The sequence below is a fragment of the Lissotriton helveticus genome, chromosome 10 (genome assembly GCF_964261635.1).
Source record: "Lissotriton helveticus chromosome 10, aLisHel1.1, whole genome shotgun sequence".
In the NCBI taxonomy this organism is placed as follows: domain Eukaryota; kingdom Metazoa; phylum Chordata; class Amphibia; order Caudata; family Salamandridae; genus Lissotriton; species Lissotriton helveticus.
In genome coordinates, this window is record NC_136071.1 from 1,067,136,508 (window position 1) to 1,067,153,594 (window position 17,087).

The window sequence follows — 17,087 nt, forward strand, 5'->3', positions numbered from 1 at the left end:
GTATGTTCCTGGGACAAGTCACTTGGTGCAGTTGGCAGTTAATCTCAGTGTATTCCCCCAGCAGCCACACAATAAAGGGTCTAAGTGTTGGCAGGATGGGCCATCCTTACTGGACTAGGTGGTTGGAGCTGTCACTTGTCACTCTAGTACTTCAAATATGCTGCCTCAGCTCACACACCATGTACTTCACACCAGCATATTGCAGACAGGCTGAGACCAGGCCAGGGAGGCAGGAATTTCCAGACACCTCTGTAGGGGAACATTCAAGAGGTATCTTTCACCAAATCTAAAAAGGGGACCCTCAGACCCACTTGTCAGTTTACTCCTGGCCCTGTGTATATTACAGAAGAAGGACTGCCCTACTGCCAGAGGACTAGTCTGCTGCTTGAGACCTATCCTGCTGTCTGAGAATGAAGACTGGACTTGCACCCTTCATCCCAGGCTGAAGTGACTCGAGGAGCCAGCTAACTGACTTCCTGTTCTGAGCTAAAGGGACCCAACTAGGTTCATAGGCCTCTTTGCAACTGCCTAGCTGACCTGCTTTCCTGGAGCTGCCTGGACCTGCTTGAGCCCTGCTGCCTCTGCTGGAGTGAGTTTCTGATCCCCAAGAGGTGCTCCTAATGACCTGTACCCTTAGTGTGGCATTAGTTGAGCTCCTCTGAAAAGAAAAGGGGAAATACTGACATTTTTGGCTCTTCGCAAAGACAGGCACATTCAAGCCAACATTTTACCACCCGCACCGACCGCCAATGCAAAGCTCAAGTGAACCTGACTCTTTGCACTACAGCAACAGCCAGCATAAAATAGCTTTGCAAGATCTGCATATCGTGCATCAGCATACAAAGCCCACTGTGACTGCCAATGGGAAGCTCCAGCAATGACAGTCTGCAACACCTTAAAGGATCTTCATGATACAGCGTTGACCGTCCGCGACATCCGACCTGCTCTTTGCAATACAACAACCATCCGCATCTCTCTTCCTACTCCGTATGGCCTCCTTCACTGCAAACAGAACACTTTGCGCTGGACTTTAGAAGGTAAAGATTTAGCGCACTAACTTGGTTCCTGTATCTGGCCCACACACCATTGCGGTTGGCATGAACTGGTGACTTGCAACTGGTCTTGCACAAGCAGATAACCATGAGGGTCGCTTTGTGCTTTTAGGCACTATACTTTCTTGAAATGTTGCAGATCTCCAGCTCTACTGATTGGAGTGTTGCCATACTGGTGTCAAATAATTGAATACATTGTACTCCATTTTACTACACTGGTGAGGGATTTTTCATGTGTTCTGTTTTCACTTTATTAGTGTTTGAGTGCTACATACATACTTCACATTTTGCCCTTTTTTTGCGTAGTTTTATATATCGCACGACCTTGACCTGAAGGTATCAGGTATCAGAGTGCTTTACATGAGTACCAGTTATGTTACACAAGGACACATTCATTATGTTTTTAATTACACACAGGGAGATTGAGTGATTTGCCCAGAATCACAGGATGTTGAGCATCAATGCCGAGACTCAAACTCAGTTTCCCAGATTTGAGATCGACCGCTCTAGCTGTTAGGCCGTGTTTAAAAGGCTACTTAGGTGGGCAGCACAATAATGTGTTGCAGGCCCACTAGGAGCATCACATTTACAGGCCCAAGTTTATGTGGTACCATTTTACTAGGGAGTTACAAGTAAATTAAATGTGGCATTTGGGTGTAAGCCAATTTTACTGTTTAAAGAGAGAGCAGAAGAATGTAAGAACTGGTTAGCAGTGACCTGTAAATGGTATTGAGTCTGATGTAAGTTGTTAGATGACCTACAATCAGCCGCGGCCCGTGGAGGGAATTGCGGTGGGGAAGACAGGCGGGGCGGGGGAGTGGCAGGAGCAGGGTGGGTGGTGATAAGCACCGGAATATGGATGATTGCAGGTAAGTAAACAATTAAATTAATAAAACGAATTTCGTAGCGCGCCCTGCATCACAAAATGCAATGCAGGGCGCGCTACAAAATTTGTTTTATTCATTTATTTTCTTACTTACCTGCAATCATCCATATTCCGGTGTTTATCACCACCAACCCTGCCCCTCCCCCGCTGTGCTTGTCGCCCCCCGCAACTCTCTTCACGGTCCGCACCTGCCTACAATATTTGGTTTGTTTGTGCAGGGTACTGGGAGCCACTGATTGACTAGTACCATGTTTTGGACCCCATATGAAACTCACACATATATGCACCAGTTACAAACTGTGTGCTGGCTAGTAGGATGGAGATCACAAGGTGTGTACCAGGTACAGATAGTATGACTATGAAGCTCAAACACGCCTTTACCAGAATAAATGATGAAACCCAACCTGATTTCTCAGAACAACTTGAACCTCAACCTAAAACGTTATCAATCCCATTCAGATTTCATTAGTGCTACTCATTTTCTCCAATAAAACTTGGAGCTAAATTTCTAAATGCAATGTTTGTCAAACAATTTCCTAAAAATGACCAATAACCAAAACATGCTAAAGGAAATGCATTGTGGGCCCTGAAATGTTACTAATATTGCAGCAATAACTCTGGGCCCTGACCTTCCTTCAGAACGTCATTGGACTTGTTTTTAATTCCTGTTATTAAAATAGGCATTGCCTTCTGTGTCCAATGAGCAAGTGAATTAGCAACTGTTTAAGATGCAATTTAATTTATCATATTGCTATTTTTGTTCTCACTATTTATGATGGTTAGGTGTTCATCCTACATACATTCTGAGTTAGCTATTATTGCTATGTTGTTTTTAATAACTGATGGGAATGGCTCATTGATGCCTGTCTGCCGTGTGCTTTTGCTTATGCCATACCGAAGTGGAGAGAACAACATACTTCTTTGGGCATCTACAATTGGAGGTAATCTCTCTAGATAAATAAGGTGCTACATTAGGGCAGATGACACACACAAAACAGTCCCTTTCTGTGGAACATGTGAAAAACAAAACACCTCACTTATGTATGTGCAATTTAAATCATGTTTGTTCAGGTGTGGTTTCGAATTGTAGTTTCACATGCTTAGTAAATATTTTGTTAATATGAGCCTCAGCTAGTAAAGCAATATTCTGTGACACACAATGCTGTAAATTCACACTGAATTTCGGGGGTGAAACAAATCAGACAATTTTCTATATATTTGATTTTAAGTTGCAGTACACTGTTGTAATTTCTGTATTACTTTGGACCTCGTTTAGAGTTTGGTGGTGCTACCGCATCGAAATCCTTGGGGACTACAATCGAGGGAAGTGCTGTGTTAACTCTAGTGGAACCTCCACTGGAGCAGCTAGTGTAACTGTCTGGCCAGAAAAATGTTTCCAAAGACGCCACCTGCTCAAGGTAACATCCATCCTGCCCTATTGAGGACATGGAGACCATCACCAGCAAAGCACAGCGCATACAAGCAGAGAAAATGGAGCCTGGACTTCATGTGCAGGGAGAAAACTCCTTGGGCCTCATTTATGAGGCTGTGCGTCACTTTTACGCCGCCGGTGCGTCACTTTTTGTGACGCACCAGTGGCGTAAAAAATGCGCCTTTTTGTGCCATATTTACAAAGTGACGCATCTAGATAGCTGCGTCACTTTGTAAACCCCTGCGCCACATTATACCTGCGCCAGGTATAATGTATGCAAGGGGGGCATTTTGATGCAAGAAAGGGTCGTAGAAGTGACGCAGTGAAATCTATAAGATTTCACTGCGCCACTTCTAGGATGCAAATGTGTCAATATCTTACGCCTGCCTCACAGCAGGCGTAAGACTGGCGCAGGCAAGGACGCATTGCTGGAGTGGCGTCACTTTTGTGACAAACTCCAGCAATGCGTCACTTTTGCGCCATACAGATACGTCACAAATACTGACGTATCTGTAACTCCTTGCGCAATGATGCTTCATACTGTAAATATGACTCATGATTGGTGTCGCAAGGAGGGCACAATGAAAAGTAACGCAACACTGTTTTCAGTAGCGATGCGTCACTTTTCATAAATGAGGCCCCTTGTGCATTTAGGTCTTTTGATGGTTCTTGCTTCAAATATGGCTCCTGCTCAACTAACTGCCATTGCAGTGGAGAAAGTTCTGATTGCAGCGGTCTCCTTCACAGCACAGAAATCCCCATCTCCTGGTAGAGCTCTCTAAACATGGCTGACTGCCATGCACCATTGTGGAGGAGTACACGGGCTCCACCCCCTTACTAGACATGTGATCTGTCTGCCAAGATCTAAACAAAACCTTTAGTGTGTATTAGGTAAGTACCAGGCGTTGTAACTGTATGTGAAACAGATACATGGACTATTCCATTCAAACAACCAAACAACTACAAGAAGAGACTTAATCGATTATTCACAGCACATCAGTGGGTTGCACAATTATGTGGTTGTGCTTTGATTTTATATGTTGCATTGCTCATCAAGAACTGCTGTTTCATCCCATTTCCGTTCTGATCTTGTCCTCTTTAGCTGCTGTAGTCCAGAAATCTGATTTATGGCTTTCTGCTTTCAGCTACAACCCACTTCCTCATTCCATGTAATTACTTCTTGGAAATGCTTCTCCTGATTTAATTAATTTTCGTTTACTGTTTGCGGGAATCAACCCTGTTGCTTGACTTAACATCTGCCTGTCGTACATTATCAATTAAAGGGCAGTTGTCAAAATGATAAGGTAAAGAAATAATAAACGAGGATACAATTGTGCAATGGTTATTCTGCGCTAAGGACACAAAGTATAAAAACAAGCAATACATTAAGATGAATGGTGTGTGGATTTGAGTATATACAAGATAGGGCTATAGAAAAATGTCCAGTCATAGTTACTCTATGCTGTTTCTTAAACTGAATGTTGTTTCCAAAAACTGTAAATTCCCCTGGAACTGCAGTGACTATCTATTTTGAATCAAATACATCATGTTAACCTCCTTAGCAACCAAAATCTGACATTTATGTTTCAGTATTTTTGACCAGTCCTACATTCTTTAAATGCATGCATGTGTTTGTCATTTCCTAGACAACCTCAAAATGCAGGGAGGCTACTTCAAAGTGACAAGTGGTCGAAAGTGTGTATGAGTAAGATGAGGGGGAGGGATCACACTTTTAAAAGGGGGAACGGCAGTATGTTTATAGGGTGGCTAGGCAATTACAAAACTATGATACAATATTTTAGGATCCCATTCAGAGTGGCTTAATAAAAGATCTGAAATTGCATACAGAAATGTCAAAACTTTCACATGCATGAGGCTTGGCCCAATTGGCTTCGCTTGATAAACTACTGATTGCCTGCAATTGATCAGACAAAAATTCTAGTGATGAGGCTTTCCAACCCTCTCAAAAATTAAGGCCAGAGTGTTTATTCACAAACGCTTCTGACTCAATATAAGTTTACCAGTAAATGAGCTCAATGTAATGATTCTGCGGGGTGAATTCCGTGCTGTTGCAAAGTTTTTCTGTGCCCCACAGTATTCACAGTTTTCCAGGGGCTGTAAATATTTGTATTTGATAATCACCACACTATCTAAATATCACATGCACAGTATTTACCAGGTGTGATAATTACCAATTATTGAAGGTTGGCACACCCAGGGGCCTTTTTACAAGAGCCCTGCGTCTCTTCTGCACCATATAGAGTGGTACATGCATGACACAGGACTCTTAATCAGATTTATGAAGCCACACAAAGCCACCCTGCATGGCTTTGAGTGGCCTCATAAAACTTGAGTAAGGTAACACAGCGCAAATCGCTGCACCGCCTGACTCTTCATCCAGGAGGTGTTCCATGGGCATTGCAGTGGGTTTCCCATCCAGCACCCTTGGGTTTTGATGCTGCACCAGATTTTCAAAATCATGTCAACGTGGGGAAGCACCAAATCCTTATATGCCTCCCTAGGTGAGGCATAACAGAGAAAAATATCTTTATTTCTCCTCATTTTTTCCTCTGTCTGTATGCGCTGCATTCTACCCCTTCCTGTATAAAAACAATCCTGCATACAACGGACACACTGTAGCACCATGGTGCGAGGGTGCGTACGTTGGTACTAGGCTACAAAATGGTGCCAGCACAGGGAGAAAGCACAGGAATGCACCATATTGCATAAATACCTTCCCAGAAAAGAATTTCAGAAGAGCACACCACTTACAAAACCTGCTATGCACATCAGAATTTGTGGAATAGAGAACTACAAATTCTAAATTTCTTGATAGACCTCCTGGATTTCATATATGCCACAACTGTAAAATAAGCAAACTGGGACTAAACAAACTGCACCACACACACCCACACAAGAAAACATTTTCCTTTGTAGGAATAGAGGTTATTACAAAACTAATTAGGAAACAAGGAGCTTAGACTCCGCAGAAGAGAAAGTAAATTAATCCTCTGATATCACATTGTAAAAAACAAACCCAGTAAGGATGCTAAAATGCATCATTGGCTACATGAGGATTAATAACTCTGGAATATAGCACAAAGCTTTGTAGAATTACTTTGGGCAGACTACAACCATGAACTGCTTCCTTGGCTTACTACAATCCGTGTCTTTTCTTTCTTTCTCCTGCTTCACCCTTTGAGAGGCTGGTACCTCCTGCTTCTCCATGGTTGCTTAATCTTCTGATATAATTTATCTTGTCACATGGTGTCAATAGGTTCTACTTAACCGCATGGGACCTCTCGCTTGCTATCACTCACATCGCCAAATTCTTACTTAAGCATTCCAGTTTTCATTCTTTTAAATACATACACTAGTATATTCTGGACCAAATTTTTCATGTAATTTACGTGACACAGTGACTTTCCCTGATGCTTTAGGACCACCTTTCCACCTGCCTTTCAATATTGCTCTAGCTACCATTATGGTCAGTGCTTAATTTGTAAAATATTAAGTGCCAGGGCTCTGAACAGGAAGCCACAGCAGCTTGCCCGACCCATCACTCCTATCATCGCTGCAAGAAACAACTACTAAGCATTTCTCTTGCATGTAAATGCAACAGTTCATTTAGTTCCAGGTCCAATGGCTGGGGAGGCAGGTATTAACAATTTTTATGAATATTGTATTCCTAAACAACAGTTGTTCTGCTCATCTCTAAATTTGATGGGCAGTGCCGCCATGTCGTAGACTGTTCTAAGTATGGTGTTGACAATTAGGTGCTGGTGCCAAGCATGGAAACCAATTAAGTGCTGGTGCTGAGCACAGGAAAGCACCAGCTCAAATTAAGCACTGATTTGTGGTCGATATTATATATCCCTCTCCTGAAAGTAAGGTCCACATGTTCCAAACTTGTGTGAGACGTGTATGACTAGTTCCCTAATCACATGATGAGAACACCCGCATATGGGTCCTTCCGGGTTAGACAAGCTTTTCCTGCCCACCTTATCCCTTAAAAATGCACTGATCGAGATGCGGGCCCTGACACGACTGCAGAGATACGATTCTGAACCCATATTATATAGTTTCTCAACAATACCCTCAGCACAGGTATGCCCCTGTTTCTGACACTCTTTTCTTGCACTATTTCCCCGTGCTCCACTTTCTTCTCCCCACCGCTCGACAATATTATAATTTGACCCTTTATTTCAATTGCAGCAAAGGACTTGCTTGGACCACGGGCTAATTTTGCCAAATCAATTAAACAGCGTACGTGCTGCTCTATCTTCCTGTAGTAATTTCTACCTTTGTACCTATGGTTTAAGATTACCACTCAGTCCTCTGAAGAGTTGACACCACCTCATTAACTGTTTTCTAGGGTACAGAATCTAACTTTAGATCAAGTGAATATTTCTACTGCCATACTGACTTACCTATCCTATGGCAAATGACTTTATGTACATAACCAAACTCGCATGCTCAGGGTGTCTTTTGGAATTAATAGGGCTTCTGTGAAACTTTGGCATTTCAATTTTACAGCTCCTAGTTTATTAGATATATCTATTTGCGGTTATTTGAACCAATTAATTTTTAGCCGCCTATACTAATGACCACAGGGAATTCTGGAAATCGGAACTTAGCATCACTTAATGACATGTACTGTCTTGACTATGGCAATATAATTCCACGCATAATACTGATTAGAAATTACACTAAATAGACCCTTTATTCTGTAATAATTGAGCCGGATTTTCTTTTCTTACTTCCCTTTTCTTTTATACTTTTTCCCTTTAATGTTGTCGCTTACAGTACATAAGGATGGTGCAATGCCTTTTCAGAATCCATGGTGGACCATCCACATTCCTTTTGGGACTTGAATGCACTAAATTCGTTTACATTGTTGCACAGACATGTATAATCCCAACCTTTGACAACCTGAATTATATGAATATTATGTCTCTAATAACCTGCTGGCTATGATATGAACATGCAAACTCTGCGTAATACATGTTTACTGGTACCCTATTACTGATTTTTTTCAATTGAGTTGAGCATGCAACTGGTGTTGTTCATTTATGTCTTTCTTTACAACGCTATCTTGGTTGTTTGTATTTTGGATTGAACTTGCAGTTCAATGGATTGTTGTACGTGCCCTTTTGGAATTTTATTTCGCTTGGGTTTGGTTTTTCGCTGTCTCCATTGGCTATTATTTCCTATATGCCTTTGTCCCTCCTGCATCTGGCCAACTCAACTAATTGTGGCCTGCTTTGTTCCTTTCTTTTGGTTTTCTCCCCATATCCCTCACTCTTCTCACATCTACTCCCCGCTTTCTTTTCTTTTCTCATTTACATTTACAAATAACATATCTCTTAATATCAGCCTTGCGAAAGGCCCAGGCCGGTGCACTGAGAAGGGGCAAAACACATGTTCTCCAGCTCTGTCCTTCACCTAATCTAAGTCTTTGTTTCAATGCTTTATGGGTGTTAGACCAGGGACCATTGGTGTAGGTCTCCCTTCCAATCTTTTATGTTGCCTCCTGTGGTGTTGCTGTGTGTTGGACTCCGTTTTTCTGGTCTAGATGGTGGGTACTTTGTCACTGCTGTTCAGTGCCAAAGTGAAAGTGCTCCCTTTGTAAATTGTTGTTATGAATTAGTGATTCCATGATTGGCAAATTTTATGTACTTGTCAGACTCTAGTATAGTGCACTGTGTGTGCCCAGGGCCTGTAAATCAAAAGCTACTAATGGGCTGCAGCACTGATTGTACCACCCACAGAAGCAGCCTGTAAAATGTAACACTGTGCTGCCATTGCAGAGCCTATGTGTAGTCTGGGACTGCCATGTCGACTTGGCAAGTACACAAACTTGCCAGTCCCTAAACCTTCCCTTTTCTACTTATTAGTCACCCTTAAGGCAGGCCCAAGGAACCCCTGTGGGCAGGGTGCATTGTATGTTAAAGGTAGGACATGCCCTGATGTGTGTGACATGTCCTGATAGTGAATTACTGCCAATGTCGTTTTGCACTATTGTAAGGCTACCTGTTCCCAAAGGACAGAATGAGGAGTTTGTTTATAACATCTTATGAACATAACTAACCCTGGGAACAAGGTGGAAAAATAGAGTTTAGTTTGCCTGAACTCAGAATTTTAAAATGCATCTTTTAGTGAGGGCGATTTTTACATTGAAAATCAGCTTGCCTCCTGTTCCGAAGTTTCAGGGACACAAAGACTTCATCCCTTCTGTCTCTCTGCATCTGGAACTGCTGCTTCAGCTGCTACAGAAGGAAATTGCAACACCGACGCTGACGAACCTGCACCGAAGCAGTGGGCACCGTAGGCCCGATGCCTGCTGATGCCGTGCCGCATTGACTGCGAAGCTGTCAACGAGGCCGCTACCTGAACAGGAGCCGAGGACACAGCTCGTGCCATATACGACACGCCGTCCTGACTCGCACCACAGTCCCGACTTCAGCGATGCTAACACTTCATCAACACTGAGCCGATCCTCCACGTGAGTGACTACCGAATCCATTGACATCTTAACGTGGTAAGGTACTGCCGCCTTGCCGCCATTCGTGATGTCACACATCCCCTGCACTGCAGTAAGGAACAGAGGCATCACCTCCCCTGGGGTCGTAAGGAACCGACACCGCAGGCACCAACGAAGCATCACCTCCCCGATGCAATGCACCATCTTTGCTTTCATCAATTTCAAGGAATTGTTCTTTGTGGGTCTGCTTGACTCCGGGCTCGACGCTGTGCACCTCGGGGTTGGCGTCGTTTTTTGGGATTTTCATCTGTCACAACGTCGTAATAACTCCAGGTGGAGTTATTTGTTGCTACTAGCTATATTTGAGTGAATAACCTATTTTTGAGGATATCATGATACCTGTATTGACGATTATTGTCATTTGGTCTTGTTTTGGTTTAGATAACGATTACCTATTTTTCTAAACTGGTGTGGTGTCCATTTGTAGTGTTTTAATGTATTACTGTATTGTATTGTATTGTATTGTATTGTATTTATTATTTATAACGCGCAACTGTCACCCTACGGGTATCCTGGCGCCAACAGGAAATAGTCAGATGGAAACAACAATACACTGGCTGTCATGTCATACAAAACAACTGCCTGAACTGTTAGATGGACTCAAGAAAATTAAACTTTGACGAACAGCCATGTTTTCAGGCTCTTTCTGAACCCCAACAAGGTGTCCATTTGCCTGATATTCTGGGGGAGCTCGTTCCACAGCCTAGATACAGAAGTGCAGAAAGCTCTGCCTCCCATCCTCGATCTCTTGATCCTAGTAGTTGCTGCCAAACCCAGGCTAGAGGAGCGCAGGGACCTTGTAGGCTTATACCAGGTGAGCCTTTCCTGTAAGGGAATACTTATGTGTTCACAAATGCTTTACACGCTGCCTCTGAGATAAGCCTGTCTACTCGTGCAAAGCTACCAAGGGGGTAAGGAGGGGTTATTTTAGGAGTGTAACCTCCTTACCCTTACTAGAAGCTAGGGCCCAGATTTGGACAAAGGTACCTACCTCTGACAACTAGAGACCCCATTTCTAACATTGGTGGTCAGCGTGAGGATTTGGATCTGGATCCAATGCTATTTCACCCATTTAACTCAGGCGGATGTCACTGGGACCAGCAACTCCTTTTTCTTCTCACGTACCACTATATAATTGTTAGGCCTACTTCATCTTGTATTTCATGAAGTAGGATCCATTTCCCTCCGTAAAATGGCCAAAAATTATTTCGAGCAGCCATCATGGACCCCAACAGAATATAAATGGACTGATTTAAAGATATAACTATTAACTCAGAAGGCCATGAAGAACCATGATGAATCAATGGGGCTTTGATGATAACACCATCCCAAAGACAGGTACGCACATCTGGAGGGACATTACAGAAGACACTAAATACTGTGTCATATTTTCCTTGTGAAGGTGAGAATGTAAAGAAATGTTACAATGATTTAAAAAGAAAGGTCTGCATTACTGTGGCTAAACACAAGGAGGAAAGCATGGCTCCAGAAGGTGGATTGCTATCAAAATTACAAGTGAAGAAATGTAAAGAAAAGGTCCTGAATATCCCTGACGTTTCTTCAAAGGAGGAAATTACTGGAGGACTTGAGGTGGTCACTAGGGAACAAAAAGGAGGCAACATTATTAACCATGTACTCCGTAACTTAATATTAGGCAACAGTGACACTTACGGCACCTACTATATTGAAGGCACTCATAAAGAGTGATAGGGTGTGTGCTGGCATAATGACAGCCTGGGTATAATTAGTTGTTTGAATTGATTATTTAATGTTACGTTGTTTGCCCTCTAAATATTGCCTAAGCAGCACATTTTTTTTGCTTGCATATGTGCTTCAAAATAACCCATTTCGCCAGGTTGTTGCATAATATTATGTGAAACCTTTCCCTACACTAATAAGGTTGCTTCCTAAACTCTATTTCAATTATTATACAGTGTTGGATGAGTGACAATATTTGTGTGGTTGGAGTTTGCGCAGGGTACTGGTGGTAAATTAATGGCTTGCAGCATCTTCTTGGACCCAGTAAGAAAACCATCCATATGTGCATCAGTTACATATAATTTTTTTATGAAGCTCAAGCAGCTAGCTTTTCACATAATTAATCTTGAAACCCAACCAGTTTTCCCAAGAAAGCCCGTATCCTAAAACAGTATCAGCCCTATTCCGATTTTACCAGTGCCTCTGATTTTCCCAAACATACATTGGAGGTAAATCGCAAAATGAACTTTTTGACAACATTTTCTTCAGAAATTATACTATGATCCAAAGATATAAAACAAATGCATGGTGGACCTTGACAATTCTATAATACTGCAGCAATCACTTCGAAAATATTATAGAGGAAAAATGAATACCACTGTGCTCTCTGCCCAAACCATCACTTCAAGCTGTACTGGGGGAAGTCAGGAGGGGGGATCCCCCCTCAGAACAAGAACTCATGGATATAAGCATGAGATGCTCAGTAATGTATCAGTTAACGGAGGTTTGCTGTGCAAATTGTTGGTGCACTTTCATTTACTTCCCATAAATGATGTGTGGCCGCTGTGGGCTTTTGCTTGTACCATACTCAATTATAGCACACAACATATGTCTTTGGGCATCTACAAATAGAAGTACATCCTTTCTCAATAAATGGTGTGTGACTCTAAGTGAGACACCTCATTCAACATGGGCCATTTTGGGGGGAAAGTCCAGAAAACTGCCCATATGTCAATAGTGGCATAACACAAACTGATGGCCCCCCTGCAAAATTTGATGAGGGGTGCCATCATCTCCCAGATCACATTGGTGTTCATTGGCCTCATGCTCAGTGGGGTTCCACTGAAGGGTTGGGACCCCCCTATGCTGTAGGTGGCCTGCTCGGGTAAGCAGAGTTACTTTCCTGAGCGTTTACCTATTTCTTAATCTATGCCTATGCACGAATTTTGAAAGGTATGCAATGTCATGGCTTTGGGAAATGTGGAGGTCCCCTAAAAACGAGGAACTCTGGGGGACCCACACATTACAGGGGCTACAGGGGCCTCCATTACACCCCTGCATGTCAACTCACACATTGAAATACCTTCTGTGAAGTTTGTTGTGAATTGAATTAAGGGGTCAACCAAATGAAACAATTTTCTTTAACTTGCCTTTAAAGTTGTAGTGAGTTTTAAGGAGAGAAAGCACGGTTGTAACTTTGTGGTGCCAGTGCATGGTAAATTGGCAATTCCCCAGCCCTGTTTATAATCAAGGTAAGTGCTGTATTTACTTTGATGGAGCCTCCACTGGATCCTCCGACCTACAAAGCGGACCACAAAGCAGAAACCAGGTCAAGGTGATGCTCATCCTGCACTATCGAGGACATGGAGACCATCACTCATTGCAAGGCGTGGCAGACATGTGCAGGGAAAATAGAGACCTGTCCCCACTAGCAAGGACAAAACTCCCTGTATATAGGGGCTACTTGTTGTCTGTATTGAGAAAGGAGTCCTGTTTTGGGAGCTCACAAACTCAGTGCAAAACCGTTTGTTAAAGATGGCTTCCACTCAGCAAAACTTCATGATGTGAGGGGACCCCTGTTGGCAGCCATTGCTTAATTTGAGCCAGGGTTTTCCAGTTTGGGGGCACAACACTTATTTTTGGGGACCAGCACTTATGTTTCCCTTATCAGATATTTACTGAGTGCAAGAGAAGGAAAAACGCAGAGATCCGAAAGATAGAAGAATAAAAAGACAGCAAAACCATCACAAACAGAAAGCAGGAATCTACAAGTGTGAAAAAAAGGGGCTTGGGGCAGTGGCGTGACAATAGCCTCCACAGCACCCAAGGTGTGGGGTCCCCTTAGCTCCAGGGGCCCCCTCCGGCACTGTGCATGGGCCCCTTGCCTGAGAGCGCCTGACTTGGTCTGGACCGTAGGGGGCCCCCTCGGTGTAGTTTGCAGGGGGCCCCCTCAAGTTTCATTATGTCACTGTTTTTGGGGCGTCTGGTAGTGGATTAAACAATACCAGATTTTGTATTTGGTGCACTGATGTTCAATTGCATTGGTCTCCAGCTTCTAAGCGGAGCGTTGGGCACTAGCATTTTTTATTTCACAAATGAAACTCAGGTGGCAGCCGCCTCCTTCAGAGCAAAGCGATCCCTGCCCAGCCGGTGGTGACGTCTAACCAAAGCAGGCAGTCCTCTAGCAGGGTGGCGGAGGCCAGGCCTCCTCCACCCTGGAGTTTTGGTAATGTTGCACTCAAAGGCAAATACCAGGAGATTTTACTTTATGTCAAATACATAGAATCTCCATTCGAGGAACCACACATCTAAAACAACAAAGTTAAATACCTATTCCCAGGGGGGAACACATCAGCATTTTGCAGAATTATTTGGTTTTGTGATGATTTTGCATATTGGATGGCTTATGAAGAACTGCAGCTTTAGAAGTCTGACTTCACTTCCATTTCCGTTCTGATTTTGTACTCTTTACTGCTGTAGTCCAGAAGCCTGGTTTATAGCCGTGTGCTCTCAGCTTCCACCCCTCTTCCTCATTAAACGTAATTACTTATAGGAACTGCTTCTTCTCATTTAATTATCTTTCATTTCGTGCCTGTTTGCGGGAATCAGCTGTGTTACTTGATTTGACATCTGTCTTTATTACATTATCAATTAAAGAGCGATTGCCAAAATAATAAGGTAACGAAATAATTACATGAGGGTTGAAATGTTGTAGAGGTTATTCCATGCCCAGGACAAACACTTGTAAGAATAAACAAGCATAGGATATGTGGCAGTAACTTACGTGAATGGTGTGTTGAAGTTAAAGAAATGTAGCAATGTTCCAATCATGTTTAGCATAAAATGTTGCTAGCACTCAATATTATCCTTTGTTTCCAAAAATTGTAAAAGAATGCTGGGCCTGTATTCATACCACTTTTCTCATCCAATGTGATTTAAAATGATTCATGTTGACCTTCTGATTAAAATCATGTTTCAGTACGGTTTACTAACCATATTAAAACAAGGTATTATAGATATTTCCTAATTTAAGTATGCATTTATTTATGATTTCCTAGACGACGTAACACAGGTCCATTCCAAAGTGGTCCAAGATCTGTGCATTTGGGGAAGGCATCAGACTTTACAGAAGGAGGTAGAAAGAATGCATAGTAGAGACAACAGGCATTGAATTATATTTTAGTCTCTGATGTAGGTTAGTAAAGAAAATATTCACAATTTCATCAAATCTCAACATAATATCCCTTTCTGATATGCACTATTTCAATAATTACTATACATTACGTAATTAATTCAGTAAAATGCATTGAATATACTCTGTTTCCAATTTCAAAAATGAGAAAATAAATTCTCAAAGGATAGCAAACATTTAGTGATGGAGGATTCATTGTAAGATTTAAGGCTTCCTCAAATGAACCAGCAAGATATTTTCCAAGTACTGGAATAATATTTTTGTTTGTGCACTTATCTTGGAAAGAAAAACAATACACGTAGTACATCTTGCACTATGATTTTACAAAATTGACAACTTGGGTAAACATGTAGGGCTTCATTTTTAAGCAAGTATTAATCCCTAAAAGGAGAGAACCGAATTAGAATTTTCTAAAAATTCTCCAAACCAGCGGACGTAAATTATCTTCAAATTAAAAATGCATTGTCCCACACCCAGAAAACATATGAATTAAATGAAGTCTTTAATCTGCATACAGAGTTCTAAGTTGGTTTGATACCTTTTTAATTTCATATTTTCTGTACACTTAACAGTTATGTACTAATATCTCTTCCTTTTTAGGATTTTATTTCTCAGAACAGTACATAACTGTGTAAGTAACAATAAACTTAGGGCCTCCCTATAATGTTGGCTGGAAAGCATTCCGACCAAATCAGATTCAGGGAGTCCGACCAACCGATTACAATGTTTCTGTCCGGTCAGACTCCCATTGACTTCAAAAGAAGCCCATGCTCTCATTGAAAAAAAAGGTTTGGTTGCAGTAAACCTTGCAAACTGTGACGGACACCCCCATGGTGCATGCCACACTATGCATGGTTGTAAAGAGGGTTCCAATGGGTACCCCCAAAGGCCCCAAAGGGAGGCTTCTGGGTAAAGGAGGGACTGTTATGGGCCCCCAAAGTCAGATTCCAACAGCCTTTTTTTGTTCGACAGACCGAGTCGGAAAGGCTGTCTAAATCTGACATCGTAATGTGTTGGTTGGAAACGCAATCCATTGTGCTGTACGATTCGGGTTCAAACCGACTTGGAGTCTCTGAATGCTGGTCGGAACCAATTCGGCAGACCGAACGGTTACTGTACCATTGTAATGGGTCGGTCGGAAATGTTTCCGAGTCGGTAGGAAACATAGGTTCTGAAACGGTTTAGGAGATTCCGAATGCTGTTCGGAGCCTTTCCAACTGACATCGTAATGAAGCCCTTATTTGTGTCATGGGTAAATACATACCAGATATATTTTTTTCGCTGATTTTCCGAACTGTTGAATAGACTATAAGCATAACGCAAGATCTGTCATTACACTCTATGTATTATGCTCTATGTATTAGGATGGATAAGTCTAGTTCTAAACAGTGCTTATTTGAGCTGGTGCCTTCCAGTGCTCAGAACCGGCACTTAATTGGTTTCAGGTGCTCATCATCAGCACTTAATTGTCAACTTATGACAGTCTGCCACATGGTAGCGCTGCTCATCTAATTTAGGGAGGAGCAGAACAATGGTTGTTCATGAATACAATATACATAACAAAATACTAATACCACCCTCCCCAGCCATTCCTTTAGCCTTGGGGACCTGGAATAATCTTAAGTGTTGCCCTTTGCAGGTGAGAGAGATGGTTATGCTTTGGTACCACTATTGGCAGTGATATCAGGGGCAATGGGTGGTGCAAGCTGCAGTGGCCTCCTGGTCAGGGCCCTGGCACTCATTATTATACAAATTAGGCACTGGAGATGTTTCATTTTGATTGAGCAAGAACTCCCAATGCCTTTCTATCATTTGTAGTCTACATTTGAGTACCTTTTCAGGGCACTTATCGTCTGGGCTTCTGCCACATATAATGACACTAAGGGATATTTGCATAGCAATTGAGTTAGGTTGAGCTGCTGCACTCCTTCCCTTGTACTTAATGTAATTCCTCTTTTGGTTCAGTTCATATGTGAGATGCGTGCGAACAGAAACCGCGTTCA